This window comes from Poecilia reticulata, linkage group LG1 (genome assembly GCF_000633615.1).
Source record: "Poecilia reticulata strain Guanapo linkage group LG1, Guppy_female_1.0+MT, whole genome shotgun sequence".
Classification (NCBI taxonomy): domain Eukaryota; kingdom Metazoa; phylum Chordata; class Actinopteri; order Cyprinodontiformes; family Poeciliidae; genus Poecilia; species Poecilia reticulata.
Genome location: NC_024331.1, coordinates 15366094 through 15371890, shown reverse-complemented (window position 1 = coordinate 15371890; position 5797 = coordinate 15366094).

Here is a 5797-nt window from a genome sequence, read left to right as displayed (position 1 = left end):
CCACTCTTGTCCGTATCCAGTACTCCTCCGTAAGCGAGCGACCTCAAACAAGCCAAATATGCTTTTCTGAGCAACTTCTTCCAGCTGCTGCTCTGCATCACTTCCAGCCCACCTGTGAGATACAACTCCTTCTCTGCTTTGTTTTTTGTTTTTTTTGTTTTTTGAGTCATTCCTCTTGGGGGCCCTTTTACTGTGCTTTATCCACTTTATGTCCTCGAGGAGATGTCTGAGCAGCATATGCGTCAGGTTCAGCCAACTCGGCTACAGCTGCAAAAGAGCTCAAATCACATGTCCTCTTGGATTTAGAGTGTCTTTTTGTCGTGCAGGAATTGTCTCAGCAGGTAGTCGAGAAGTAGTTTTGAGTTGTTACTCTCCTTGTTTTCAGTCCCCAGTAATATTTCATGAGCGTGGACAGGTATGGCGGGCTGAGTACATACTGAGACCTCTGCTTTGCAGAGCAGCTCTTTCAATAATATTCTGCATTCTAATGAAGCAAAAATATTATAGCTCCCTTTTACACACATGCCATTCCTAATGGGTTGTCTGATTGGACAAGGTCTTGTTTCCTCACAAGGTTGAGAAGGTTTTTGTCACATTTTTATTTTGTTGTTACTTTAGTGTTCCCTGCATCTTTTTTCTGTACTAAGTGCCACTCTGCAGTCAGTGACAATATTAAAAGAGGTTATTAAAGCACTAAAAAATAAAAACAGTTTCTATTTGTAGTGGCCCAAAGAGGAGTAGCTACTGGACCAAAGATCCATGGGAATGAGGTGAGAGAAGCAGTTTTTTAAGTATATTTTACCTAAAAGTGCTTGAAGCAGTTAAGTAAAACACAGTATTTTTTAACTCATGTTTGAGAAATCTGTGGATCTCTGGTGGCATGTCATCTGTTGCTTTAAATTAAGCCAATGTTTTTGATCACTTAAGGTTAACTGAATTAAAACAGTAAAAAAAAAAAAAAAAAAAAACACATTAACAGTGTTTTTACACTTCAATGTTGCCTCATTTACTAAATATGTTTGAGATGATGCCAATAACTGTGTTTTTAATAAATGCATTTTATTTATACATAAATCCTATAAAGTCTGAGCGACTCGGTGGCTCAACAGAGGTATGACTCTGTGCAAGTCTGGCAGTTGTATTAAAAGAAACCTAGAATTATTGTTATTATCCTCTATTAATGACGAAATATACGCTGTTCTTCTTTGGCGAAGGATCAATTTTGTATAATAATAGACTATTTTTCCAAGTTACTGGGACTCCTCTAGATCTCTATAGGACAATTTTCCCTCCAATCTCCGGCCATTGTGCTTTGAAATATGCAGCTCTGAATAAAACCAGGGAGCCAAACTCCTGTGAATATTTACCTTTTTTTTCTAGAGGGCTACATTGACGTTGTTTATTACAACGTCAATGTCTCATGTGAACAATGTTTTGTTCACATAAGACACTGAAATGAACTTACACTGACTTAGGATTACTCAAAGAAGATCAACACATTAACCATTAACTTAAGCTCTACTTCTTTATACATAACAGTCCAGAAGCCATTCCACATCGGACCACACAAATTTTTACATTCTTAAAAATCTATGGCCATTTTCATTGTCTGCGGCTTTTTTGTGTCCGTCTGTATAGAGAAGAAGGGAAATTGCAGGGCTAAGGAAGGTCGAATTATTTACTCTGTGTCCTCTCCACTTTTACAGAGGGGAGGAAAGAAGACAAACATAGAAATGAAACAAGGCAAGGCAGGCGCATGCAAGTCTGATTGCATCCCAACTGTAATTAACTCTGTTACTGGTCATCTTCGGAGCCCGGAGGGATCATTAGCCCACAACAAGTTAGAAATAAGACATGGTGCAGTAAAGAGAGGTTCTCAGGTCAGTTAATAAATAGAAAAATTGGCATGATCAATGAATCATGCCATCGTGTATTTGCTATACAGATAATTGTTGTGTCTGTGTGTGTATTTGTTTTTTTCCTGCCTCTTCATATGGCAGTTTACATTCATCAGTAAGGAGGCACATTTTAAAAGACAGCAGCCAAACGATTTTGCATTGCTCACTGTGCTCCATTTTCCCCAAACAAAATTAAAAATTGATTTTTGCATGTTGTCAGTATGAAATAATAGTGTCTGTGTGCGTGTGTGTGTGTGTTTTGCTGACACCTAGGTCCGCCTACTAATGTGAACTTTCTGAAAGATAAATAACTGTTAAAGACTTTGAAGAGACGCCTCTGTTCATTGAGCAGCAGAATCATCCAAAAAGGTTTATGAGGTTAAGAACACGCCTTAACCTCATAAGACGTATTTAAATACACATTGTGGGAAGGGAGGCTCCTCAGTGTTTCTGCAGCTGTGTGTATGAAAGTTATCTAGTGACTCAGTTCAAATACAGTTTGTGTTTGATTAGAACAGCAAAGTTACATTCTTAATGACTGAGTTCATTTGCCACCAGAAGATGGCAGTAAAGCCTTTACACACAGAATGTGCCTCATACGGATGAGTGGCATGAATCCACACCCCTCCCATGTCTGCCCAAAGAAACAACAAATTGTGCTCAAAAACGTGAACCATTACCATTCTGGCTGTGTTTCTTGCAAATCCATCCTATATTTTCATTAAGATATAAGTGCAAAGTCTCATACTTTGCATTTGAATAAAACACAACTGAAAGTACATTAATTTGTGTTTAAAGTACAATTTAAGGGGGGAAAAAAAAAGAAAAAAGAAAAACATTAACGTGACAAGTTAAAAAGTGAAGTCTTACTGTGCAATACTGTCACTTATGACGCATCGCAGATAGGCAGATAATAAACATGTCCATTCACTTTTCCCTGGAAGTTAACAAAGCAAGGTTGTAAAACCGAGACAGTTGGGGTTGTACAAAGTTTAACTCTAAAGACAAACAGCATGTGTGTTAATACTGTCACCATAGAAACAGCTCTTAGTGGGAAAGAGCAATTAGACACACCAAACACAAAAACCGCCTTGCACAGGCATCCAAGAATGTTGAAAAAATACAGGTAAAGTTGGAAAATAGAACGACTTTACATTCAGATATAGTGAATCATTTTGTTTATCTGTCCATTTTGTATTCATTCACTCTTAGTGAAAAATGTTTTAACATAAATTAATGCTTTCATAATATGAATGGGAGTATGTTTTTTTTTTTCTTTTTTTGTTACTGTTCTTAACACTTTGAATTCAGTTGCACCAACGCTGTATTTACCCTGCTATGAAATTTGAGTATAGGCCCTCGCTCAGTTTTTTTTAATTTCTTTTAAATTAGTGTGGATGAAGGTTGGGGGCTGCAAGTATCAGCAGTCAGTCCTGATGGGGAACGCTGCACTGCAGAGCTACAGTTAGACCTCAAATCTGAAGAAATCAGCAGAAATAGTAAAGACTGCGTGTGAAATAGTAAAGACTGCTTCTCTCCATATTATTTCTGGAGAGCAAAATATATGGAAACATGTGAATGTGTATTTATATACACAACTGCTATTGATTGACATATTTATGATGCCATGTTTTATGACTCTGAGCATGTAAACTTTATGAAACCCTTCCAGTTCCACCCATCCCCAACACTTAAATCCTCATCCTGTCTATTAAGATGATTAGATGCGCTGATCTGAGCCATGATCACATGCCCCTCTCCTCTGGAGCCACTTTATAGACACAACCTGTGTTGGGCTGGAAAAGCCAAAGAAGTGCTATTGAGCAGTTTTAATCCCATAAAACCATCAGCTTACTGAATATTTGTTGCCAGTCAAGTCTGTGGCCAGCGTGATCTTTGAGTGTTTGCTTGTTTCTGCTCTACTTTCAGACCCATCCAACCCTGTCATCTCCGATAATCTTTACGATACACAGCTCAAAATTAAGAGTCTATTTACCATCTTCACTATTAATATTATCGCTATACTGAACCCTTCCAGTCTTTTCCTCCCATTGTTCTTCCTAGAAAATGCTTTTGCACATTAACCCGCGCTTTGAGAACATGGTAAATTTTCAGCACTTGCCTTCGGAGGAAATTGAGAGGAGACACATGGCTCCTGGTGTGACATCCTCATTAGCTAGAGAAGAGAAATGGTCAAAAGGAGAAAGCTAAAGGAGAAAAGTGGAAACATATATCAGGAGGGTTTGTAGACAGATGGACCAAGTCTTAGACAACTGAACTAAACATCAACTGGAAAGAATAAGAAAAATTAGTACCCATTACTTTATCTCTCAAAATGCCTGAAGGGTTACAAAACGTAGTAGATTCAATTGTCTTTGTACAAATTGAGCAGTTATTGATTAATGTGTCATAATATTCTATAATTCAATGTAACTCAAAGGGGGCTTTGATGTAAAATTGACTTTTGAGCTTTATATCATGTTGTAATCTTATTGCCTCATTAAAAACACACAAAGAGTGTTGAATCTTTCATTCACATTTGAGAAGACTCTCCCATTGTATTGACATATGCAGCATTTTTATTACAACGAAATGTAACGTAGTTAATTGATTGTGCTATAAAATGGCAATATGTGCCTAGAAAATGCATAATGCCACCCTTTTGAGGAATAAACCTGGAGTGATCAGTTGTAGGTCAAAGTAATCATTACAAATTTAAGCTAATATATAATAAGGTAAAAAAACAACAACCTTGTAATTAAATGTTTTGAGGGATTGGATTATAAAACTAAATTCCCTTCATCCATCATAAATGTACTGACAGACCGTATGTGCTGCCTGAACTGTATAAGGGAACTTGAGTCAAAGATAAACAGAGAAAGCGGTATTTCATTACCAAATGCCTCTCCTCAGTCTGCTCATTTTTATCTGTTAAAATGACAATTTATGAACTCTGCCGGTCCATCTCAGTCTTCCTTTCTTTTGATATTACATTGAGAATCTGGGAATGACAAAGCAGGGAGGACGAAGATGAGAACCAGGCAGATGGCAGAGGTGAAAGGAGGATTGACGTTGTGAGGATGGGATATGCCAGTATTAAATCCTGTCCTTCTCCACAGATGGCAGAGCCTGATATGCCTTTGGTTGTCTTCTGGTTCTGCCTCCTGGCGGAGAACCTGAACCACGCGGAGTCAAAGACATCAATGCCCGGACACACAAGCCCACACTGAACAGGACTGGGCCACAGCCACTGGTGCCTGGTTGTATCGATTAGAGCAGTAACACAGTTATTTCTGTAGGTCTGTCTCCAACAACTGTCCCCCTTTTTGCTGTGGGTGAAATTAGAAGGGGAGGAGGAGAGGAGTAGCCAAGAATAGGAAAAAAAAAAAAAAAAAAAGAAGAAGACCAAGTGGGGAATTCTCTGGGAATAGGGTGCAAAGCTGATGTTAAAGGAGCAGAGGGTGCAAATATATAAAAGAACGTGTGGAAGGGATTATATAAAAGGCAGAGCAATGTGGAGGGAAAAAAAAATAGAATGGCCAGATAAAGGAACATGAACTAATAAAGAGAAATAAAGCGAAACAAAGATGCAAGAGAGCGTTTTAGATTGTGGGAGGCAGGGAGAACGGAGAAAGAGATTAAGAAAAAACATCCAGCAAGCAGACCATCAAAGAGTATTTCCCACTGCACATGTCCAGAGCTATGGATCACAAGTGACTTTGTAAAAGATGCTTCTGCTCTGTGCTTGTGAGGTGATCACCAGTATTGACCAACAAACCTGGCATTTGATCACTGACTGCATTCAAGTGACCCATGATTTGTGTGTGCATGTGTATATATATATATATATACACACTTAAGTGTAAGTATATATATATATATATATATATATATATATA